This window comes from Micromys minutus (genome assembly GCF_963924665.1).
Source record: "Micromys minutus genome assembly, chromosome: 5".
NCBI classification, from domain to species: Eukaryota; Metazoa; Chordata; class Mammalia; order Rodentia; family Muridae; genus Micromys; species Micromys minutus.
In genome coordinates this window covers 8,764,843-8,792,631 of record NC_137974.1, presented here as the reverse complement: position 1 = coordinate 8,792,631, position 27,789 = coordinate 8,764,843, and positions in this window count along the sequence as shown.

The window sequence follows — 27,789 nt, the reverse complement described above, 5'->3', positions numbered from 1 at the left end:
TTTGGGACCTTCTAGTGGCTATCTCCATTTACTCATTCTACAGGGCTACATATATTTTATTTGTTTTCCTGATTCTCCATTTCTCTCTCCTGCCACCTCCAATACCTGATTCTCTCTCCCTTTGCCCCCCTCCTCTCTCTCTTTCATGTTGTCCCTACCATAGCCTCCCAAAATCATCCTGTTCCTCCCCTATGCAGAACTCAAAATCTACACCCTGGTCTTCCTTCCTGAGTTATATTATGAGCATTCTGAGATTTTTAGCACTCAGCATGTAGAAGATTGCAAATTGATCCATTCTTATCTTCTTGTTCAGAGCTTGTCCAAGTAAAAGTGTATAAAAGACATCCACATAAAACCAGGTACACAGAATTTAATAGAAAAGAAATTGGGGTGAGCCTTGAACATATTCTCACTGGGTAATTTTTTTTAATATAAACAATGGCTTATGCTCTAAGATCAACAATTGACAAATGGGGCCTCAAAAAATTAAAAAAAAAAAAAAAACTTCTGTAAGACAATGGATACTGTAAAAAGGACAAAACAGCAACCCACAGATTAGAGGAAAAGTTTCCAATCCTACATCCAATAAAGGGCTAATTTCTAATCTACACTAAGAACTTAAGTAGTTAGACTCCAGAGAACCAAACAATCCTATTAAAAATATGGTTCAGAGTTAAACAATGTATTCTCCTTTAAGGTACTGTGAATAGCCATAAAGCACCTCAGTCATCCTCAGTCATCAAGGAAATGCAAATAAAAATTACCCTAAGATTCTACTTCACACCAATCAGAATGGCTAAGATAAACACAGGTGACAGCAGATTCTGGCAACAATGTGAAGAAAGAGGAACACCCCCATTCCTGATAGACTACAAGCTGGCAAAACCACTTTGGAAGTCAATCTGGTAGATTCTGGGATAATTGGAAATAGTTCTACTTGAAGATCCAGCTATACCACTCCTGGATATATACCCTAAAGATGCTCCAACACATAGCAAGGACACATGCTCTACTCTTTATAGCAGCCTCATTTATAATAGCCAGATGCTGGAAACAGCTCATATGTCCCTCACCAGAAGAATTGATTCAGAAAATGTGGTACATTTGCACAATGAACTACTATACATCTGTGAAAAACAATGACTTTATGAAATTTGCAGTAATATGAATGAAACTAGACAATACCATCCTGAGTAATGCAACCCAGACACAAAAGCCACACATGGTATGTAGTCATTGTAATCATTTATTTTTGACAGGTTTCAGGCATTGAAAATGTTTGAATCATATTTGACTACTTGTAGCTTAGATCCTTTCTTCACTTGCATCATTTAATGTAAATATGAGTTTCAGATTGTCAAATAATGGTGAAATCATCCACAGTGGTATAGTGTATAAATGTGATGTTCTTTCTAATGTTTATTCTTGTTTTTATTAACTATATCTAGAATTAACTAGAACCCAAACTGCTGGGTTCATATTTGAGGGCTGTTCTCATAATTGGATGCTTTGAGAAAAGGTACCCATGAATCTGGCACACATCTCTTTTAAGAAAATATATAGAGGACATGAAATTATCAATGTCTTGTTCTTTGCCTGCTTACACTCACTTTTGCTGGCACGTTCATTTCTTCACTGTTATTAGGGCTTACTTCTTTGGGACTCCAGAAAATACTGAAGACCATCTGTTTTATCCAGTCTTGTGCAATGAGCAAATAGTGAAATCTTGAACTTTTACTTAGTAGACACCAGTGTCTGAATAATTGAAACATTGTTGTAAGATACTGCATTAAATCCTGCGCATATACATGCATCTAATTGCATGTGAAATAAACAAATAATTTTTGTGTTGTGGGTAAAGTTGAGGAAACTTGGATACCCTGGGGGAGGAGGAGGAAGATGAAGGAGATCTGCCATGTCTGAGTGAAGAATAGGGAGACATAGCCACCATGTGAAGGAGGAGAGACTGTGTAGCTCAGAGGGCTGCCCAACTGGGTCCATGGCAAACAAAAAAGAATATAGAATTTAGTAAATGCTATTTGGGAATACCTGTGGGAAGTGGATTGACCTTGTAGAGGTTAAGAAGTGGATGATCTATTGTACTGATTAAAAAATATCACAATATAAAGGCTGTGTGTGTATCTTTCACTGGAGAATGTAAAGTATTGAGATGAGTAGTGAACCCAGTGCTGAGATTTGTTAACTAAAATGTTTCTGTATCATATAAGCATATCTATGCATAAAAATAAAATTGCTACATAGTGAAGAATAAAATTAATAAGTTTGATTTCTAATTTTAAAATTTATTTGTAGTAAATCATTTCATGTAAACTATATAACAAGTTGAAAGAGTCTTGCAAAATAAGAATTCTGAGTGTGAATAGACGTGGGTTCAAATCCCAAGAAAATACATGAAAAGACAAATATGGTCATGAGCATGCGCATAAAACTTGATATCCTTTTCTCACTTTCATGCATGATGAATGGCATACATGCATAGACGTACATTACAAGCATAAGTACAAGTACAGAAATAAGAATGAAATAAAATAAAAAAACCAAAGATTATGGGCATATATAAATCATATGAGAATTATTTGATATTTTTACACATAGCAGATTATATGTATCTTTACCTACATAAATATACAGAGTTATGCATAGGAATAATGTACTTAAAAATGATGTGTGTCATTGTAATATTAAAAGTGTCTGTGTATGTTGAAATTACATTAGGATCCCACTATATGATCATCAGAATAGGTAAGCTTAAAAATCTAAACAAAAGCCGGGGGATTGGGAAGCTTCAAAGAAGTCAGAAACCTTAATGTAATGTGACATGAAATCACATTTTTGTGAGAAACAGAAAGAGAAATAGAGTCTAGTTGAAAATACGGAAATATTTAATGTCTTGTCATAGTTTTGCCTGTGTTAATACAAATCTGTAGATCTTAGGTAAAATAAAGTAATTATATCAAAGAAATCTAATACCGTATGGATATTATGAAAATAATTCATAATTATTTTATCTTAATTGAAATGGAATTAAAACTCATTTGAACTTTTTTTAGCTGTAGTGTAAATCAATTGGTAAAGTGTAGAAATAAATGTCTGGCATTATTAGAAAACTTATCTTTATAAAATTAATAAATAAAAAATAACATTTCAACTATTATTTGATTAAGAATATGAAAGAATACCTCTATATTTCTCTATGTGACCGAAAGGCATGCATTTAATTTAAAAACATAAATAAAATAAGCATATTTTAGATAAAACAATTTTAAGCATTATCCTAATATTGAATAAATTTTAAAATAATGTTAACTAACATAAAGGCTTAATTTTTTGTATTGTAAAGGATAATTCACATTACAAAATCTATTTTATTAAAACTAATTTGTAGGTGTGCATATTGCATTTGTATGTATATGATTTCAGAGTTAATATTAAATATACAACTGAAAACTATTTCACATAGTTTACTTTCATTGGATATTTTATGTACTTACATTTTAAATGTTATCTCCTTCCCCCCCCTCTGCCATTCCTGCTCCCCCTCCCCATGCTTCTGTGAAGATGTTCCCACTTCAATCTCAACATCCTGGCAATCTCCAACACTAGGAAATGAGCCTTCTGAGGACAAAAGAATTCTCCTCCTATTAATGCCAGACAATGAAATCATCTGCTGCGTATATAGATGGAGTCATGGGTCCCTACATGTATGCTCTTTGGTGGGTAGTTTAGTTCCTGGGAGCTCTGGGGGGGGGTCAGATTGGTTGAAATTGTTGTTCTTTTTATGCTGTTGCAAATCCCTTCAGCTCCTTTAGTTCTTTATCTAACTCTTCCACTGGGGTTCCTGTGCTCAATTTTTGATTAGCTGCAAGCATCCTCATCTGTATCAGTAAGGCTCTGGCAGAGCCGCTCAGGAGACATTCATACCAGGTTCCTGTCAGCAATCACTTCTTGGCATATACAGATGAGGGGTGACCAGCAGAACAAAAAATTAAAGTGATTTTATTATAGCAGACACTAAATTGTTCATTTAAAAAAGTCAATGTACTCCCTGTCTTCCCCTGTCTCAGAAGGTAGTATCCCACATACTTTGCATAATAAGCTTATATACTATACACATAAAAATGAGTTTTCATTTTATCCTGTGACAGATAAAATTCAAATTCACTATTATATTGAAGAGTGATTACTATTGTATTCTAGAGTGTTTTGAAGATAAGAAATCTGAAGTGAAATTTTATAAAAAGAATCACATTACTCTTCACAACACTTGAAAACAATGTTTGAAAATTTTGTTCTGAGGGTTGACACTTTTTCATAAAAAAAAAAAACTTTTAAAAACCAATTCAAATAAATGGCATGACACAAGAAAGAAATGTACAAGAAACCAAAAAGCATAATACAAAATAAGTAAAGAAGCAGATATGCAGTTGGTGGTTTTCAATTACTTTTACTTGCAATGTTTGTAGTAAATGCATTCATTCATTTTGTAAAGGATAATAAAAAATACTGAACAATGTATCAGAAACTTAATAAAACAATAAATTAAAATGGCAGTAGATTTAGACTTCTGTTTAATTTTTAACTTTAAAAGTTCACATAAAACTTTGAAAATATCAGGATCCATTGTTAATTACCATGTTGGCACTCTCTTAGAAACAAATAATTCCACCTTCTATTTACATATTATCATCTGCCATATTTGACTATCTGTGGCCCTAAATAAGTTGCCTCTTAAATTTTCTCTTATCAACAAGATGTGTTTACTATATCTTCTTTTTACAAGGAGAAGAAAAAAAGTTAAGATGTAACAAAACTTGATTTTATTTGTACATTGGTCAGCAAATGTACCTATTAGACTATTATAAGTGTACAATGGTTGCCTGTTATCTCAGTAAAATGATTGTTTAACCAGATTTCTGTGAGAGGATGGTCATAGGATAGTGCTGATGACTGTAGTAGTTTCTTACGAACATTAAAAATGAATAGTGAAGAAAATTAATGTTCATAAGAAAGTACTACAGTCATAAGCAAAAACTGTCAATTTCTGAAAAACTTATACACCCTAGAAACACAGTAAGACTCTTTTCAATGTCACATGATTATATATAAATTTTAACTACCCCAGAACCAGTTATTATAGAGCCTTTAATTATAACGTATAATAAATTTGCTTTCTTTCCCAAGTATTTGCATGAGTAAAATCTTTTAAAAACAAATTCAATTTGATGACATGACACAAGAAACAAATGTATAAGAAATCAAAACAGAACAAAGTAAGGAAGGAAGGAAGCAAGTATACTATTGTTTTGTTTCAATCATTGTTATTGGGAATGTTACAAATGCACTCAATTAAAAAAAATAATAACCTAAAATATTCCTCATCAAAATATTGTAGAACCTAAATAATATGAGTTAAAGTGGGAGATGATGAGAATTACACTGTGGCTTAATTTTTAAATTAATAAAACAATCTGAATATAACACAACACTTTAAAAAAATAGTGTCCACTATTAATGACCTTATACTTGAGTGTATCTCTCCTGTCAATCCCTAACCTACCATTTCCACACAAGTCATTTGGACTATTTTGTATGTAAGAGTTTTCTTGGATAACAGTTGAAAATTATACTTCCTTCATTAGAAGCTGTGTTGTAGTAATAATTGTATGTGGTAGAGAAGTCACAAAGATTATAAAACGTGAAGTTGTAGAAAAGTTCAAGGAAAATCATTTTCCATGTTTCTGATGCTAATGTCCATTTCCCTACTGGTTCTTAATCAGTCAGTAAAGAAAGCATTTGGCTAATTACTGGGCTGAAGGGATAGGCAGGAATTCCAGGTCCCTGGAGGAGACAGGGAGATGCAAGGAACAAGAAGGCAGTTTGCCAGGCTTGGAAAGAGAAGATCTGGGCAAAAATAAGAAATATCAAAATGGAGTAGCCTCACAGGCCAATCGTACAAGCAGGTATTCAGGAAAATTTAACAACTAAAGTTTAGGTCAGGTGGGAAAGACTGAGACAAGAAACTAACAATGGGATGCATTTCCAAGTGGGAGATAGTAGTGCCCACAATTGTGCCAAGAAGGCTAGTGGAATAGATGCACATTGTATGTGTCTTATCTACAACAATTCAAGGAGACTGATAACCCTGGGTGGGGACTGTTATCCAGGTCATCTCTAAAAGCAAATGTGGGTAAAGCATAAAACTACATGCTACACATATAAACTCTGAGATTATTATTGAGTGTGAATGACTTGGACATGTTCAAACCAAACAAATAGATGCACAGAGAAAGAAAAGTAAACACAAAGGCTTAAGTCCAACCAAAAAGCCATTTGCCATTGATATAAGCCAGGAGAGGGGAAACCAGTGTTCTGCAATGGAATATCACCAGGAATATCAACCATACTCCAATACAGGCCTCACAACCAGGAATAACGGGCAAATAAAAAAATAGATTCCATGATTTTATGGATTATTTGATTTTGTTCTTTTCCTTTTCTTATTCTTCTCTCCCTATTTTTTTGAGAAGGAAAAAATATTTATTTGACATTTAACATTAAAAATCATGTTGTTTATTTAAGTAGATGATTGTATTATAATTCATTACTAATTAAGTCCAAGAAATCAGAGCTGCACATTAAAAAAAATTTAATAATAAATAATTCTACTTCCTCTTGGAGTCATTTATCAAGAAGGAAGTGAAGATGATAATGTCCTGTTTTATTCTTCTGGGTCTTCTAGCCCCTCATGGTCCATTGCATGATTCTCAATCTGTGCCTGCCTGAGGATAACTTGTGAAACTGTCTGTCATTTTCTCTGTGTATTTCTCTGTCTGTTATATGAATTATGAGTCTGTGGTGTCTATTTCTACCTAAGAAAGACTTCACTCTGGATTTAGATCTATACAGAAGGCATCTTATGAAGAAGGAATGAGACGCTTTTGTATGCTTTACAAACATCTTGAACAAAGTGTATGCTGGCTTCAATTGATCCTAACTGGACCATATTAACAATTATCATTGTTTACCAACCAACATTCATAAATGTTTTCTTTCAAATTTTAGGTTTATATAAGTTGTTTTCAACTTTCGTATTTGCTCCTTTGAAATATAATATGAATGTATTATATGAATCAAGGGCTTGGGAAAAGTACTTAATATTGCAGTTGTGCATTATCTTAGTCTATTCTGAATCATGAAAAATCTAAGGAAAGCAAAGTGGTTGCTGCATTGTTCTCATTAAGGCAGGCAATAGAGTCTCAGACAAAGTAGGTTAGCAGTCTTAAGGCTAAAGTGATCTCAAGCTTTATTATTAACTCTGACTGTGAGGTACAACTGCAGTTCTAGGTTCTTAGAACTTTATTATTAACTCTGACTGTGAGGTACAACTGCAGTTCTAGGTTCATATATATATATGATCCTAAACAAGTATACATTAAAACACATGCACACACACACACACACACACACACACATACAGAGAAAGATAGAGAGAGAGAGAAAGTGAGAGAGAGAGAGAGAGAGAGAGAGAGAGAGAGAGAGAGAGAGAGAGAGAGAGAGAGAGATGTAGATATGTATTAGCTCCAAATAAAGAGAGGTATATGCTCCTAACATCTTGTCATATATATAGCTTCTGTCTCATTCCATGGCATGGGATGAAATAACAAATATAACAGATGGAATTGCATCTCTAAACTAATGGCAAGAAAATCACTCTGGTGTAATATTGTTTTCAATACATAACCTCTCTGCAATCAGAAGGAAATATATAATCATTGTAAAGAAGATGGTTGTGAATAGGTTTATAGTAACAAGTTTAACTTTAAAATAAACCACTATATGAAAAATTGAATGCTTAGAAAACATTAAAATATTATTGCAATGGAAACAATCAAGGTGTGTTACTCTTTCATTTTCTTAGAACAGTAAGCTTGTCTCACTGCTTCTGTTGTGGAATATAAACCCATGCCTCTTGCCACAACACATGAGCACAATTAAGAAAAACTCACAGGATTTGCACCAGAATTACCTTTGTGAAGAAATTAGCTTTTTACCATTGGCAATCTAGGCTTATTTGCTATTTTTTCATTTGATAATACAGAAAATAAAAACACTGTAGTTTTGTAGAAACAAAATTAAAGAACAACCATATAAATGTTGTTCATTGGAACTACACAAAGAAGGAAACTTTGACCCCATACTCCCTTGAACAAAAGGACTGGCTTCAGTAAATGTGCAATACATCAGCTCTTAGGAAATTATGAAATGGAAAATCTATATAAAAGCAACAATTGGGTGTCAAAGAAGTAAGAATTTCAAATGTCTCATTCTAGAATGTCAAAGAAACACATATTCATAACTGTGTACATGTAGCAGCATGATCTATAATGTATTGAAGCCTCTAAGTACCATTTTTAGAAACTATAATCAAGTGTTAATAATAGCACTATAATCAATGTACCCCAGAGCAATATTTCCAAAGTCAAGGACTGGCAGCTTGCCAAGGTCTGTACAAAGGTCATAATTACAAACATAGGAAAGCTTTCTGCTGGCATTCAAAGAAGACAAATCGTACATCCCAGAACAAGAGACATTATTTTTGTTGTCTGTTTGTTCCTTTGTTTGTCTGTCTGTCTCTGTCGTATACAAACATACACATCTACAGAGAATCATGGAGGAATGATAGAAAGAGAACCAGAGTGAGCAAGAGAGAGAGAGAGAGAGAGAGAGAGAGAGAGAGAGAGAGAGAGAAGGAAGATGGAGAGGGAAAGGGAGGAAGAGGGAGAGAAAGGGGGAGAAAGAAGAAAGAGGGAGAGAGAAAGAGAGTGAGAGAAAGAGGGAGAGAGAGAGAAAAGATTTTGGTAGGCAAATGAGAATAAATTGTTCACATAGTAATAGTCATTTGCTGAGTATTCTTAAATAATCTTTGAAGTGGCTTAATGAGGTGAATGACTCACATGCTTATTTCTAGAGGAAAAGAAGTAATGATAGCATAGCAGCATGTGTTAATTTTAAATTGACCCCTTTGAGTGTGTTTGACGGGGTTCAATTTGCCCTCTATGTTGTTTCTGATTTCCAAATATAAAAGAGTATTTTAGTGCTGAACATTAAAGCTATCAAAGGATGTTATCTAAGACCCAGACTTCTTCACACAAACCAAAATCTTTATTTATTAGAGTTGTTTATGAGATTACCATCCTTATTCCATATTTATGTCATTCTACAGACATACCTTATTATTTGTTAAACCCAGTGTGTTAGCTCATGGCATGGTCCATGTCATTGAATCACCGCTAATCTGAAGAACTCCAAACACATATTTTATTAAGTATATTTATTAAGCTTGACCACAAATCAGGCTTATTACGTCTGATGCCAGATTCTGTGCTAGCAAATATGAAACATAAGTGTGCAATTACAGAAGACAAGTGATAAGTTTAAGGTAGAGAGAAGTGCACAGGAAGTAGAATTAAGTTGACTAGCAATATATATCAAGTCAGTGAATTTTTCATTCTTCTCTATTTGATAAAAAAAGTGAGCTTTTCTTTATACTAAAAGAAGACAAGTTCTCTGGAAATACTGACCAATAGAGAAGACAGAGAGAACTGAAATCTCCTTCAATGATACATAAATGAGACACAAGGAAGTGAAAATATAGAATTCAGTCTATTTAGGGAGAGGTGGATGAAAACAGAAACAGTCTAAGCAGCTGGAACAGAACATGAGTCATAGAGATGGATCTCAGTCTTACTACAAAGTTTGTAAAAGTAAAGGAAGAAAGTTTTATAGTGAAGCAGTACTCATCATTTAATGAATGTAAAAAGAGGTCAGGAAACTTAAGAATGCTTTTATGAATATTAATAAGTAAAAACATATGACATTTGCACAACTGAGCTTTTAAAAAAAAAAATGCCAGCATGAAATGTGTAGGAAAATGGATGCATTTAAAAAGTAATCATTTTGAGGAAGGTAAACCAAACCCAAAAAGACAATTAATATGCATTTGCTTCTTGTAAGAGGAAAATAGCTATTCAGTAATATGATAAAGGAGCTCCACTCCACAGGCCAGAGAGGTTACTCAAGGAAAGGGCTTTCTGGGGACCCATAGATAACCCAGCGAAGGGGTATTAAATTGATTTTGCTCGTGTAATCAGGGACGTGGGGTGTAGGTTATGTAGTGGTTGGGGAGATAATATAAAGCATGAAAGCTGAGATTATGGGCATTTAAATGAGTAGTATGGAAATTTCCTGAAATCTATGTAAGTGGGGACTCTGAGCAATGTAGGATATGGAGTCTGAACTGGCCATTTACTGCAGCCATGCTAGGCTTGCAGTGTTGGCACTGGGTCACATTTAGTTAAGTTACTAGCCAAGGTCATCCCATGGAGATCCCTACATTACTCAACATGGTGCTAGTACAGAGGGGCAGTGTCCAAAACCTGGTAGTAGGATAGCATTGCTGAGGTCAACATCAAAAAAGCTCGTTGAATGTAGAGGTCAGCCTGGTGCCTACACGGAGACTTCATTCACACAGTCTTCTTGAAGCAGGAAGATTTTCTGCAAGCTATAAAAAAAGAAATCTGACCAGCAATGCAGCTACAAAAAGTTCACCTTCTATCTTTCCTGCTTACCCGATGTGCTAGGGAAGTGGTGAAACAGAATGCATCCGTGGTTTACCAATGTCTGGTTGAATTTGAAGCCCATGCTACTAGAGTGAGCACATCCCCAACACTGTCTGGATGACCAGGGCACAAAGACTACAAATCCCAGATACACAGGAGAGGAAAAAGATAATCAATGGAATAATAATCATGGGGCCTGCATGGGTTTCTACCAGGTCCTCTGCATATGTTATGGTTAATAGCTTGGTGTCATTATTTGTTTTTGTTTTGTTTTGTTAGTGAGCTGGCATGTCTCTTACCCTTTGCCTGCTCTTGAGATTATTTTCCTTCCTATTATGTTCCCTCGTACAGCCTAGATAAGGCTTTTGAATTGTCTTGTATCTTCTTTTAGTCTATTTTCTTTATGTCTCTTAGAGGCTGGTTCTTTTCTGAATGGAAAAGGAAGGAATGGGCTTAGGAAAGAGGAGAGGTAAGTGCGGTGTCTTAGCTAAGGATTTTTACAATGAAGAGACACCATGACTAAGGTACCTCTTGTAAAGAAAAAAAAAAAAAATCAGATTTACTTAAAGTTTCAGAAATTTACTCCAGTATAATAATGGTGTTAAGCATTGAAGTATCCGTGCAGTCAAAGTGCTGAAAAAGAACCTGAGGGTGCTACTTTTTGATCTGCATGAAGCAGATGGAAAGAGTCTGTTACACTGGGCTTATCTAGAGTACAGGGGACCTCAAAAATTATTCCCAAAGTGATACACTTCCTCTAACAAAGCTATACATAGTCCAACAACACCATGCCTCCTGATAGTATCACTCTCTCTGGAGCAAGCATTCAAACACATAAGCATATCCAGACTACACTTTTCCAATCACCAAAGGGAGACTCGGGGGAGTGAAAGGAAAGTCTGTGGTCAGAATAGGTTGCTGGACAGAATAGTCTATCTTCAACAACAACAAAACTATTCTAAAAATAAAGATGAGTTAGAACCTGTCATAACTGCCTTGACAAATATTCAATATAATAATGAGTCATTCTATTAACCTCTTTACATCAGAAAACTTAGACTCAGATGAAATAATCAGAGTCTCTCTAGTGTAGATGAAAAACATGGTGCTTTCCTCAAAAGAATAAGAAAGAGCTTCTTCTAAAGCCAAATATAGCCTGGGAGCACAAACTGTGGTTATTTCAAATTTCTATTCCCCCAAATAGTTAAATTTTTATCAGTTTTTAAAGATACATACATATCATATATATAATGATATGTATATGAAACAATGGTCAGTGAACATAAGAACAGGCATCTTTACCAGACATGGAGATACAATTGTTTGGGGACAGCCTGACATAGCTTCTGGGAACCAAGCTGATTTCTTGCAAGAACAACATTTCTCTCAACTGCTAATTCATTTCTTCAGACCCTTAATGAATCTGAACATATTAAAGAAGTTCTAAAGCAAGGCACTTTAAAGGGAATGTATATATTCTAAATAGTTTTGTTATTGCAGTGAGAAACTACCATGAAGGAATGGGCTATGCATGATCTCATGCATGGGGCAATGGAAGTTGCTGCTTATTGACCTGTTTCTCCAGGTTTGCTCAGCCTTCTTTCTTACAGCAGTCAGAGCTACCAGCCCAGGGCTAGACACACTCACAAAGAGCTGAGCCCTCCCTGTCACCACTAATTAATAAAATGCCTCATAGACTTGCTTACAGCCCAGTTAATGGAGGCATTCTCAGTTCAAGCTTACTCTTCTCTGAGTATATCTTGTGACAAGTTGACATGAAACTAGCCAGGAGATCATGGAATAAAGCAAATCAGGGAATCTTCAGCCTACACCTTAGCTGGTACTAATGTCAGCCTTTTCCCTTTTCACTGGGAGAGAGGGTGTAGAGTAGAAGCTAGTTTACTGGTAAGGTGATATAGTACATTTCAAGAATTTAACAGCTCTGCATATGGATATTAGATCATTCACAGGGGTGGGTTAAAAAGGACTGTGCTCCTTGATAGTTTTATGTAAACTCATTCAGGTTACAGTTCCATGATAGAAGGATGCCTTACCTGAGAAAATGACTCCATCAGCTCAGTCTATAGGCAGGCTTGTATAGTAATTGTTTTTTAATTTAGTAATTGATAATGGAGGGTGCACTGTAAAATTAACTCTTACTGGGCAGTAAGTATTCTATTGGAGGGTTTCTGCTGAAAAGCTTATCCTTTCTACCTTACTCTGAGATATGCCTAACAGGGTCAACATAGCTGTTCTTGATCAAACACTTCTCAAAGTTGAATGATTCAACATGGGTTCTCACTGAATTTCTCTACTTAGTCTCAAATTAACTCTAGAAATTAATTCTAATCTTCTAGCTTATTCTTATTCTCTAGCCTAAACTTGCTCTGTTATAAACCTGTCTCTGTAAAATTGCCCCAGTAGAACTGTCTCTTCTCTCTGTAGGAAATGAGCTGCACTCAACTAAACTACACTGCATTGCCTAAACTCAATCAATCAACCAGTCCCAAGTGGCTGCTCTCTCTCTCTCTCTCTCTCTCTCTCTCTCTCTCTCTCTCTCTCTCTCTCTCTCTCTCTCTCTCTCTCTCTCTCTCTCAATATCTCTCTCTCTCTCTCTCTCTCTCTCTCTCTCTCTCTCTCTCTCTCTCTCTCTCTCTCTCTCTCTCTCTCTCTCTCTCTCTCTCTGCTGCTGCTGCTGTTTTTAAATAGCCTCCCTTTCCTGTTCTCAGGAAAGCTAGGTGTATCATCACTCTCACTCATTCTGTCAAAATTTTCTCTGATTCCCCATTTGTTGGACCAACAAATAAATGCCACTGTTTTGGATTAAAGATGCATACTATAGGTGTGTCTATATACCAGCCAGAGTGATTAAAGGTGTGTGGCTTATCTGTATTCCAGGCTGATTATATCATTAGATATTATCACTTTCATAGGAACCATGCTGTTGGATTAAAATTCCCATACAATCCATTCATTATGATATGGAAGCATAAACCAAGTAAGTCCTTAACTTTCCCAAGTATGTTTGGTCATGGTGATTCATAGAAGCAATAATAACACTTACAAAGCTAACTAACTAAAGGGGCTAAAGACAGCTCATAATAAATTGTAAATAGTCTAGATCTGTGACATTTCAACCTCTCGTAAAGAGCAACTGTACTTTTTATTAGTTAATTATCATTGCAGAATCTTCAATATAAGGAGCTATTCTGTTTAAGGAACTTTCTTTTAATATATTACCTTGCTATACTGTGGTAAATTAACTTTATAAAACTAGAATATTAAGTGCATTATATGCTTATTTTTAAATAGAATGATCTTTCTTTTTTTGCAGTATAAACTAATAATGTATGCCTAGCATACCGGTATTTTATAAAGCTTTCTTTTAGACTTATTTATTTTATTGTGTGAATGTTTTATCTACATTGGTATATGTGTACCATATATATATGCTACCCATACAAGTCAGACAAGGGCATTCATTGCACCCTTTGAATGTGGAGTTAGAGATGATCTGGAGTCACTATCTGTTTGGTGAGAACCAAATTCATGACTGCTGGGAGCAGAAAGTACTCCTAACCCATAAGCTATATATCAAAACTTTATAAACTATGCACAAAACTCCTATTGCCTCCATGAAGTTGTTCCTTCTCCCAACCACCCTCTCCCACCTCAGCACCTAGGTGTTCCCTACACTGGGAAAACAAACTTTCACTGGATCAATGTCCACTTCTCCAATGGATGCAAGAAATGCTGTCCTCTGATGCATATGCACCTGGGTCAATGAGTCTTTCCATGCAAACTCATTGGTTAGTGTTTTAGTCCATGGTAGCTGTGGTAGTTTAGTACATTAATCATTTTGTTCTTTCTGTAGGGTTGCAGACCCTTTCAGCTCCTTCAGTCCTTTCTCTAGCTCCTTCATTGGGGCCCTTGTGTTCAGTCTGATGGTTAGCTACATGCATTCTCCCATCTGTATCAGCATGGCTCTAGTAGATCCTCTGAGGAGGCATCCATTTCAAGTTCCTGCCAGTAAGCACTACTTGGTATCAGCAATAGTGCCTGGGTTTAGTGGCTATGTGGGGTGAGGCAGTCTCTGGATGATCTTTTCCCGATCCCTGTTCCTCTTTTTGTCCCTTTATTTTCTCTCATGAGCGTTTTGTTCTCTTTTCTAAGAAGGACTGAGGTAAGCACCTTCTGGCCTTCTTTCACTTTGAGTTTCATAATTTCTGTGAATTATTTCTTGTATATTACAAGTCTTTTGGGCTAGTATCTGCCCATAAGTGAGTACATACTATGAATGTTCTTCTATGACTGGGTTCCCTCACTCAGAATGATAGCTCAGGTTTCATCATTTGCCAAGGAATTTCATAAACTCATTGTTTATAATAGCTAATTAGTACTCCATTGTGTATATGTACCACAATTTCTGTACCCATTCTTCGATTGAAGGACATATGGTTACTTTCCAACTTTTGCCTATTATAAGTGAGCCTACTAAGAACATGGTGGAACATGTGTCCTTGTTAGATGTTGGAGCTTCTTTTGGTATATGCCCAGGATTGGTATAGCTGGGTCTTCAGGCAGTACTATGTCCAATATTCTGAGGAACTGACAGACTGATCTCCAGAATGATCCTATCAGCTTGTAATCCCACCAACAGAATAAACAGGCTGAGAAAGAAATTAGAGAAACAAATGAAGGGTCTGTATGATAAGAACTTCAATTTTTTTAAAAAAGAAATGGAAGAAGATCTCAGAAGATGGAAAGATCTCCCATGCTCATGGATTTGAAGCATCAGAATAGGAAAAATAGCCATTTTTTCTAAGGCAATCTACAGGTTCAATGCAGTCGCCATAAAAATTCCAACTAAGTTCTTCATAGAGTTAGAAACAATTTACAAATTCATTTGGAATAATAACAAAACCCAGGATACCAAAAAAAAAAAAAAAAAAAAAAAAAAAAACTTCCAGGGGAATAACCATCTCTGACCTCAAGCTATATTACAGATCAATTGTAATAAAACCTGCATGGTATTTGTACAATGACAAGCAGGTAGATCAATGGAATAGAATTGAAGACCCGGAAATGAACCCACAGGTATAGTCACTTGATCTTTGACCAATTAGCTAAAGCATTCAATGGAAAAAGGACAGCTTCTTCAAAAATGATGCTGTTTCAACTGGCAGTAAGCATTCAGAAGAATACAAATTGTTCCTTTCTTATCTCCTTGTACAAAGCTCAAGTCCAAGTGGATCAAAGACTTTCACAACAACAACAACAAAAAAAAAAAAAAAAAAATGGCTACATCTTAATGAACTCTTTTTTTTTCTTACTGAAGTATTCTTGGATCTGTGTAAAAACCAAATGTGGATGTCTCCTGAGAGGGTTTGCCAGAGCCATACTTATACAGATTTATATGCTTATAGCTAACCATCAGACTGAGCACTGAGACCACAATGCAGGAATTAAAGAAAGAACTGATGGAGTTGAAGGGTTTTGCTACTACATAGGATGAACATCAATATCAACCCACCAGCTTCCTGCAGAGCACCCAGGAACTAAACCACCAAACAAAGAGTACACACAGTGGGCCTACAGTTCCAGCAATATATTTAGGAAAGGGTAGCATTGTCTGGGATCAATAGGAGGAGAAGCCCTTGCTCCAATTAAGGCTTCTTTCCCCAGAGTAAGGGAATACTAGGGTGTTAAGGTGGAACTGGGTGGGTAGGAGGGAGAGCATCCTCACAGAAGCAGGAGTAGGCAGAATGGGAGATGAAGGAACCAGGAAAGTTGATAGCAGTTGAAATGTAAATATATAAACTATCTAAACATAAAAACATAAACTAAAACTTTCTTTATCCAACTACATCTTCAGTAGTTGTTAAGTCAACAATTAAACAAAATTTACCTCCTTAGTTTTTCTCTTGTGCCACTCATTAAAGTGGCTTTCCAATACAATGAGTGTGTGCTCACTATTGTAATTTCTTTACTTGTTCAAACTAAGAGTTCTTGTGCAAATTTTGAGTGATGATAGATTTTTTTTTTATTTTACTTTGGATACATGTAGAAAAATTTTATCTTTTATAATAAACATTCCCTACTTTGATTACTAAATAATGTATAGACTAAATTTTCTATGAATCTGGTATATGTATTACATTTTTGGAGCTAACAAATGCAAATGGAAGAACACAATTGCTCCAAATTGAGATACTTCTCAACTTATAAGAAGTGGTCATTAGACTATAAAGATACCGTGTGGAATTGAAGATATGTGCAAATTATATACGAGACAAGGCGAACAAACCAGCAGCATAAAATCTGACATAATAGGGAAAAAAACAAACAATGCAAACAAAAAAAAAAAAAAAAAAAAAGAAAAGAAACAAGTAGATTTTAAACCCCATTAAAGGACTTGAATACTTTTACAAACTCGGACATACAGAAAGAAGTTAGTAAAATTATTAAGTCTTAGTAAATCTGTGCAAAAAGGTAGATGCTTAAATACTACTAAAACATTGTGTGTCTAGATAGTCATTAAAGGAAATAATAAAATATAACACATAGATGTTTGCATGGAAAGGTTTGTGATAGAATCATTCCAAAACTCAAAAGATAACATACATCTGTATCTAAAAATCAGCAAATGAATACAGGAATATATAATGTGTGTGTGTGTGTGTGTGTGTGTGTGTGTGTGTGTGTGTGTGTATTTAATGGATCAAAACTTGGATAAGTGGCAAAGATATTTCTTTAAGTGGAATAACCTAAAATTAGAAACATAAACACCAACTTATCTTCCTTATTGGTGGAAATGGAAATGCAAAAGTTAATATCACAATAGCTGAGGGTATAATGGTCTTTACCTGAGGATTAACAGATGAGTGTGGTGGAATTTTAACCTTATAAAACCTCATTTTGGGAAAATAAGTTCAAGTAACACATTTTTAAAATGAAAGCTTTAGTTTGTATTATATTTTTGGAGTGATAGATATTGATGTGTACAGAAATTTTAATCTAGTCACATGTCTATTCTACCAAGAAGTCACATTTAAAGACCTAGGTCGGTCTAATCTGACTGGAATTCAAACATGCCTTACGCGCTCACTTTTAATACCCCCAAAATAATGTCTAATAGAGGATCTAAAAAGATGAGAACCAGAAAAATATTTGACAGAATGAATCTAAGATAGTTTATGTTCAACTCTCATGAGAACAGACAATAAAGAGGGGTGACTTTAAAGCATGCAGGCACACCACATGCGCCCACACACACACACAACAAACACACACACACACACACACACACACCCATACACACACAGAGAGGGAGGGAGGGAGGGAGGGAGGGAGGGAGGGAGGGAGAGAGAGAGAGAGAGAGAGAGAAGAAAAGACAGAAAAAAGTGCTAGAGAAGAAAAAGGAGTCTGAAGATCTTGAATAAATGGAAAAATTAAGTTTTGTTAAGGCTAAACAGACCAAGTCAGTGAAAATACAAAGAAGGCAGATTGAATCAGTAAGCTTGAAGAAGAATTAGTGCCAGAACAATTGAATTGAAACAAGCAGCCAAAGTTCAGAGAGACCTAGAAAGACTGAGATGTTCAGTAGTAAATCTTAGAAGCTGAGACACTCTAGGTCTTCATTAGGTTGTATGGAGGTTAGAAATTTCAGTGTGTAAGTGTAGATAGTTAGAACAGAGATAATAACACTCTGGGTTCTGTCCGAGCCATGTGTTCATAAACCTTGTGTATGGGGCTAATTTTATCTCTGTCTGAAAAAATAAAAATTAATCCAGGCAATATGTACATTAATCAGCAAAATGTAGTCATTTTTACAATTGATGTGTTTTTTTGGTGGTGGTGTTGTTTTTGATGCTTTTTTTTTTTTTTTTTTTTTTTTTTTTTTTTTTTTTTTACAAGTTACGATTGTGGAATAAAGGCAGAAAGAAATAAGAAATAAACACAAAGAAGTGCTTACTAGTTAATGTATACTTCAAAATATTGAGTCAATTTTAGTGTCATAATATTTTGTTAATATGCTGATGATGGTTAAAAACTGGTTTTCATGCGTTCAGATTACTTTTAATCATTTATATAGTTCAAAAATAAAGAAACAATTCCTGCCATATATACTACAAAAATATTTTGACATATTTTGTTTTATTCTGCAGTCATGTTTGCAAAACATATTCAGATGTTTTCTGGGAAGACTTCATAAAGAAGTATAGTTAAAAGAATTAGTAATAATTGCATATAGACTAATAATTTAATTTTATTTTTGGTTTGTCAGGCAGAAGACATCTTAATTAAAAATATTTAAAAATACAAAATCCATTCTTTAAAATTATAAATGACTTTACGATTGAAATATAAATAGATTGGCTGAAATAATTACATAATTGTGCATTTTTTAGTGTATGACTTGTTTTTTTTTTTTTCTCTTTTTGCTTCAATTGTGGTATGTTATTGCATTTTCCATGTTCCAAGCATTTTCATGGTCTTCTACACAGATTATTTCTGCAATCAGTTCTTTAATCTTAACTAGAGCACAAAATTATCACAGAAGTGTGTGCAGTGAGTATAAAATGTTTTGTAAATTCAGAAAAAAAGTTCTACATGAACTCAAATGCTTACTAATCATCTTGCTATTATAAGTTAATCACTTTTAAAATTGATTTTTCACTTTTCAAGAAAACAAACAATTTTAACAAAAGTTTCTATGAAATTATATTAAATGTATATTGCATTGTAATTTGTTATTCCTATTCACAAAACAACATATACTTTAGAAGAATACTGTACAACTCATAGCATTATAGTTTAATAAATTATTTATTATCATATTTGAAAAATATAAAATTAAAGTCTAGGTCAGAAAATAAAGTTACCATTGTATATTTGAAAGATAGAAAAATGAGCATTTCACTCTGATTTTTAGCATTTTTTTCGAAAACATTCATTTTAAGAGAGGTTGTGTATTTACTAATGGTCTAAATGTTTTACACTTCATACATGGGTTTAGGAATGTTTACACATCAACGTATCAGCTCCAAATGACACCTTTCTATCTCCGTTTTATTCTGTGATAGAGAAGAGTTGAGGAACTCTGAGGTCACACAATGGTCTGATAAAGAGTGGTATAATATATTGGAAGGTAGGATTGAATAGGAAGTCACCCCACCAAATTCTCCTGGTGGTAGGTTTTTAATGAACAGCAGGAAAGACAAGCTAAATTAATGTAATGAACAAACAGGTGAGCAGCACACTTTGAAAAAAAATCCTCTAGTCTCGTTTCCAAAGAGAAGGCAATTAGGTATGAACCTGCAGAGCGTGAGCAAAGCTGCACAAACCCCTGCCTGGCGGGCTGACTGAGCTTAATCAGGCGTGATTGCTTGCATAATAACAGAAACAAGGAACCTGTTAAATGTGGCCATGCAAATCTCAGGGAAAGAACTGAAAAGATGGAAGATACATTCCACACATACTGCATTACTATACATACTGACTGTTCTGAAAATCTTGTGGGGGATGCGAGGAAACATGAACACAATTGCTTATCAGTAACATTTATTTATTTATTTATTTATTTATTTATTTATTTATTTATTTGTTTGTTTGTTTGTTTGTTTGTTTGTTTGTTTATTTATTTATTTGAAAAGCAGCTAAAACAAAATCTGCACGATATCTTCTAATGAAGATTAAAGATAACGAGCTCTATTCACAAGGGCTGATAATATCTACCCTTTATTTTAAAACATGAATACCAGTATTTGCTACTATAACTTACAGGGGTACTTATGAGGTAAACAGAAGCGACATTACATTTTTCCTTCAAGTTTTCTAAACAAATTGTGAACAGCAGGTTGCAAAGTTGTCAATCAGGGAAAAATAAACCCTCTTATTAATAAGAGAATGTTGTCATCACATTGTAGGAGCTATAGGAAAACAAGGAACCTAGAACCTGTCCCCTGCTACATCTGAACATCCCCATGAAACATGATGCAGTTTACCTAATGCCACTTTTAATCTGAAGAACAATTTGGCTTCATAACATATTCTAAATTAACCTTAATCCATTTTCTTTGTTTTATTACTGAATATGTAATGTGTAATCTCAGGTTACAAATACCCTGAAATGATCTAAGAAAATTTATTTCTATAAAATAATCATATTATTGATATTTATTTCCATTTTAAATATGTTATAACATAAATGATAGTTATCACTTAGATAACTTATGCATACAGATATGAAATAAATATTATTAAAATAAATTTTAAAAAGAAATAATTTAATATTCATTTTATATGTGGTATTTTATAATTTAAAAGTAAATATTGGGAACTTTCCATTAAAGGGAATATATATATCCAAAAATTATTATTATTAAACAAGTCACATATTTAACTGAGTTAAATATCAGTTATCCTATATATCTATTTATGTATATTAGTTTAAGATAAGAAAAAATAAATTTCTTTTTATCTGGTACAATTTTATTTCTTTTTCCTTTCATTTCTGAAAAGCAAAGAGACTGAATATCAATTTTAAATGCTGGTGTACTATATGCAAATTTCTATAATAATAGAAGTTATTGGAAATAAAAGACATCACCAGAACTGAATACTTTCATTGTAGCATTTCAAAAAGCTGTGTGTTAATAGGAGCCTGATATGGACGTCTCCTGAGAGTCTCTGCTAGAGACTTACTGATACAGATTAAAATTCTTGCAGCTAACCATCATACTGAGCAAAGAAACCCCAATGGAGGAATTAGAGAAAGGACTGAAGGAGCAGAAGGGTTTCACAACTGTATAGGAAGAACAACAATATAAACACACCAGATCCATCATACCTCCCAGGGACTAAACCACCAACCAAAGAGTACACATAAAGAGAACCATGACTCTAGCTGCATATGTAGCAGAGGATGGCACTGTCTGCCATTAATTGGAGAAAAAAAGAAAACGTGAAGGCTCATTGTCCCAGTGTAAGGGAAAGTCAGGGTTTTGAGGTGGGAGTGGGTGGGTGGAAAGGGAAGCATCTTCATACAAGTAGGGGAAGGGGAAGGAAGGATGAGAAAGAAAGGAATAAGAATAATATTTGAAATGTAAATACATAAAATTGGCCAAATCACTTACAATGGTCATTTTTTCTCATTTCTTTTGCTTAGCATCCTGGTCATCTTTTTGTAATTACACAATTCAACTAGTGTAGAAGGAGTATTTCATCACTGATTTCGCAACCAATTCTCAAAATATAATACTGTTATTTTTCTGATTGCTTTTTATCATATTGAGCAATTTGAAAGGGTATAGCAAAAATTGGGTTTTGTCATATTGTCTAGCTTCTTCCATATTTATATTATACACAATATATATTGTACTTATTTTACAAATGGGGTTTCAGTTGTACCAAAACTGAGCAGAAATTTGTCACCCTTCTGCCGTAGTCACACAGGTAACATTAGAATTATGTGCCATGGTCCCTTTTTTATATATGTTTACTATTAGTATCACCAGTGTAACAATGCTTGATTTTATGAGATATTATTTATTTCAATCCATATTTTTTTACTTATTTGCAAGTGATTGATTTCATCTTTAATTATATTTATTCTTATATAATTATATAATCCTTACATAGTTATAATAATTTTATAATTCTCATTAAAATATATGGATTATATATTTTCCATTGTATCTTTTAAATATATTTAGATCACATTTTCCAGCTCTTTTTTCTAACTTCTTTGATTGGTTTTTCCTTTTTGTATATTGATAGCCTCATTTTTCTTTAATTATTATTGATATACACATAATATATTTGTGTGTGTATATGTCCAGAATTCATTTAGTGTTGATATTGTGAATGTGGTTTTAGGCTGAACAATTTACACAGGATAACCAACTAGTTGTCACTCATATCTAAGTAAAACTGATTTATCCTTTTTCAGCAGTAATTAATTACTTATACCTCTTCATATAAACTATCCCATCCATGGTTGATTGATAGCTTGTTTTGTCCCCCTTCTGGTCTTGTTTAGGCTACTTTATTGTGAAGTATTCATATATATATATAGCTCTTCTATCACATGTATATGACACAGCCTCAAATCAGATGTCCTTATCTTCTGGTTTATGGAGTTATTCTATACTTTCTTTTCGAATTTCGATGTGCTCTCGGTGAAGTGGTTGAGTGGGAGTTTTAGAAACTGCACTTAGGCACCAGGTGTCAGGTTTTCTACAGTCTACACTACTCTGGCTTTTTATAATGTTCTCCTGTCTCACATAAAAGATAGATGCAATGAGGGGTGAGAGCTACACTATCCGAATAGGATTTTTTAATCTTGTTTCATGTTCTGGAGTGAGATTTTTTTTCATATTATCTGTTGGTATAAGTATTGGATGGCAGTTAGATGCTATAATAATTGTAAAAGTAACAACACCTTTTCCCTGAGTTGCCATCACCTTATAACTGATTGGAGTTATACTTCCAGGCTTAAATTTTCCTCCTCTTGAGCAGTCCTTATCTTAAATTACTGATGTTGTTTCCTGACAAGATATATAGTACCAAGTTCCACCTTTGTGATATCTTTTCATGATGTTGACTGTAGTTCATAGAAATAAGAGCTGAGTGGAAAAAAAAAAGGTTGCTTTCTTCTGACCATTCTTTTAAAAGTATTTACAAATTTAATGCAATTCCTATCAAAATTCTACCAAAACACTTCACATAAACAGAGAAGAAAATTTTCCAAAATTTCTACAAAAAAAAGACACAACATATCAAAAACATTCAGTATCAAAGAAATTAAAATTTCAGATTGCTAGACATATTACAGTCATATGCTAATAAAATATTTGTATACATAAAGACATGTAGATTAACGGGACAAAAGCAAATATATTAAAAAGAGAGCATATTATATGTGAGAAAAAATCAAAATATATACTTTATAGAAGATAATATTTTCATCAAGTTGTTATGATAAAATTAGCTGGCCACATCTTAAAAGACAAAATATGCCTCTGCTAGAGCATGAGGCAAATCATGCTACTGTGGACTGTCTGAAGCAGCTCCATATCCACATATGTGTGATTAAAACAAAATCACATTTTTATATTATTTCTGTGTCTTTAAAGAAATGAAAATTACAAAGTTTTCTCTACAAAACATAGATGACCAAAACAAGATACTCAATGACAGAATCAATTTTAAACAATAACTGTTGACAAGTCCTGCTATATAGAAGGAACTAGAATGAAAACTCCAACCTAAGAGGTTAACTAAGCCTATTAAAAACAGCTACAGAAGAAAAAAATAGAAAAAAATTACACTAGCAAAATCAAAACACACAAACACACACAAGCACACATGCAAGCACCCAAGCACACATGCATACACACACAATATCAACATCATCTCCAATAACAAAATAATAGTAATGAAAACTCATTGGTTATTAATGTTTTTCAATATGAGTTAACACAAGTCACCCCATTCCTCAATAGAAAAATACCAAATGAGTTGATATCCTTTAAGGAAATGTTCAACATCTTTAGCCATCAGTAAACTGCAAATCAAAATGATTTCTGTATTTCATCTTAAGCCTGTAAGAATAACTAAAATAAAAATAACAATGACAGTTTATACAGGTGAGGATTCGGATTAAGGACACAGTCCTCTATTGTTGGTGAAATGGCAGGATTGTACAGCCACTTTGGAAATCAATATGGTGACTTCTCAGACAATTAGGAATCAGTCTACCTTGAGACCGTACTTTACCTCTCAAGCATATACTCAAAGTACACCACATTCTATCACAATGATACATTCTAAGCTATATTCATAGTTGCTTTATTCATAATTGCCAGAAAGTGGAAATAATCTAGATGTCCCTCAATTGAAGAATGGATAGATAATATGTGGTACATGTAAACAAAGAAGTAAGACTTAGTTGTTAAAAACAGTGAGCTTTTAAAATTAGTAGTCAAATGGATAGAATCAGATAATTGATCCTAAATGATGTAACCCAGATACAGAAAGGTAATAATACTCATACAGTTAAGTGGACATTAGCTGTTGAGAAAGTAATGCTTATGCTGCAATCCACAAACCCAAAGAATTTACATAAATAAAGGAATTGAGTGGGGACATATGTATCTCTGGGGGAACAGGAAATAGAATCCTTGATAACATTTATGATATTATTTTGATATAATTATTACATTTGATACAAGGTGGCCTTAATAAACTAGCTAACACAAGATTCTCAAATACTATACTAATTGAACAATAATAATAAGAAGGAGGAGGAGGAGAAGGAAAAGAAGAAGGAGAAGGAGAAGAAAAGGAAGGGGAAGAAGAAGAAGAAGAAGAAGAAGAAGAAGAAGAAGAAGAAGAAGAAGAAGAAGAAGAAGAAGAAGAAGAAGAAGAAGAAGAAGAAGAAGAAGAAGAAGAAGAGGAAGAAGAAGAAGAAGAAGAAGAAGAAGAAGAAGAAGAAGAAGAAGAAGAAGAAGAAGAAGAAGAAGAAGAAGAAGAAGAAGAAGAAGAAGAAGAAGTAAATACTAATTGAAATGAACTTGGGTGTGAGCACTGTCACAGAGACTGGAACTGACTAACAGACCACAAAAAATATCTAATGCTCAGTGTCAATACATAAAGTGAGCCGTGCTTTGTTCTGAGAAAAAAAAAATAATATTTTTACCACGCAACAAAAACTACAGCTTTAACAGTGTGAAGTATAATTGAGGTTTTCCAAAAAAATAAACAAAGTCAAATTGCTTCAAATAATCTTTAGGACATTTAATTAATGCTCAATTGCTTCAGGAATGTTTATGAAGAAATGATGTAATTATAGCCTCAGGAAATACTTTAAAAGTAGATAGTAATGAAAGATTTCACATACCAGCTTTTTTTCCCCCTACAGCAGTGAACATTCCTTAAATGGTAGACTTATGTATTCATGGTTTAGAAGATATTTTCACTAAGTGACTTTTCTTTTGTAAATCAAAGGGTCAATGCCTTTGAATGAAGCGGTATTTTAAAATGTCAATTTTCAGGACCTGAGATGTTTTTCTTAAGGTTACTTTTACATTTGAAATTCAATTCTCTGGTCATATCTTATGTCTATATAGTACAAGGTTAATGTTTGTTTTTCATTGTGATAGTCAAGCCAAAATCACTTGGAAAGGCAAATTGAAGACAACTTCGGTATTCTTGATGTTATAATAGCCTTCTACAATTGTTTCTGTAATAAACTGACAACTTAAGGTATTCAGTCAACAAATTTTTAATTAGTACTTATTTGTCCGATTGTGTTCTGAATAGTCCTCACTTTTGGGATTCTGTAAACCCCATCCTTCAATTACCTGGCAGTAGCCAGGTATGCTCTGCCCCAGTGACCTGACACTATAAAAGGGCTGCTTGCCCCCTCCTCTCTCTCGGTCTCTCTTGCCTCCTGGCTTTCTTGCTCTCCCAACCCTACCCCTCCTCTTCCCTTTCCTTCCACGTGCTCATGGCCGGCCTCTACTCCTCTATTTACCTCTCTCTCTCTGTGCCTCTACCACACTCTTAACTCTCCCGTCACTTGAATAAACTTTATTCTGTACTATACTATTGTGTGGCTGGTCCCTCAGGGGGAAGGTATTCCCAACATTGACCACCCCCAGAGGCATCTCCCTTTCCCCCCAGGCCTTACTGCACCTCCATGGGCCATATGCCCCCTACTCTCTTCATCCTTCCCATAACATTGGTGCCGAAACTCGGAACATCATCCTTTCACAACATTGGTGCTCCGTGACTTTTCCTTTCAGTGACTTTTCCTTTCATTGGTGCCCCGTCATCTTTTCCTTACACTCACCATCTTCTCATATAAAGTTCCAAGAATCTTACTGATATTTCCTGTCTCATATTGAATATATTGCTAAATAAAAATATATTATCATATTAAGACAGAGAAAAACAAGTAAGTGTACTGAATCACTAGAAAGAGTTAACCTGGCATGGGCTCAAAACTAGGTGTTCAAAGACAGAGGAAAGAAATATCTCCTTCATTTATTTAATCCATTTTTTTTTTTATTTTGGAAATTTGGTTGTATTTAAAACAATAAACACATATTCTAAATGTCAGAACTCATGATTTAATTGATAATAATTCCCTTGTGTATGTGTTTGTGTGTGTGTGTGAGTGTGTGTGTGTGTGTTTACTACAAAACAATTGCAACAAGAAGAAGATTTTAAGGTATTTAAGACAGTTTCAGACAGACAAGCATTCAATCTGAAATGTAGAAATTGACAGAAAGTTTGACTGGATGTAGTGTAGCATTTTGTAGTTTTGGAAAGAGAAATTGAGGACAGGCTGATTTGGATAAGAGAAAGCTGAGTAGAAGTTGAGATGCCTCAGTGCATCCCATTGATACATGTAACTAACATAAGCTAGTTACAATCGTGATAAACAAATCTTGTGATATTTAATAATAAATAGTACTTTAATAATAAGAACAATCCAGCCTGATTACTTTTCTAAAATTATTACTCCCCTTTCTAAAATCAGCCATAAACTTGGCAGGGCCTGTTAAAATGCTACATGATTGAAATCAACCATGAATCTATTTGTCCAGGTTAATAACAAAAAAACTAGAACTTATTTTATACTTTTGAGAAATTAGACTTTTTTTCCTTCTCTTCTCTTATCAGTGCTAACTGAAGCTTTTCCCTTTCTCTCTTCCCAGCCACCCTTTTCCCCAGACCCACTCCTTATCCATTTGCATTCAGAAAAGAAGAAGCCTCCAAGGACTATCAACCCAACATTGCATAAGAGAAATTATAGTATGTCTAGGCACATGTGACCATTATTTCAAATCTGGACAAAGATGCTCAGTAAGAGGGAAAGGGTCCCAAGAGTAGGCACCATAGTCACAGATAGCCCCAACTCAGACTGACAAAAGCATCAAAGAATATTCAACTATATAACCATCTAGGTAGAGAACCTAGATCAGACCCATGCAGACTCCTTGACTGGTGGTTCAATTTTTATAGTTGTCTATAAGCCTTGGTTAGTTGACCATAGAATTTGTTCTTGTAGTTTACTTGACCCTTCTGGCTCCTACAATTTCCCCTTCTCCTCTTTATAGGAATCACCTGAGCTCTG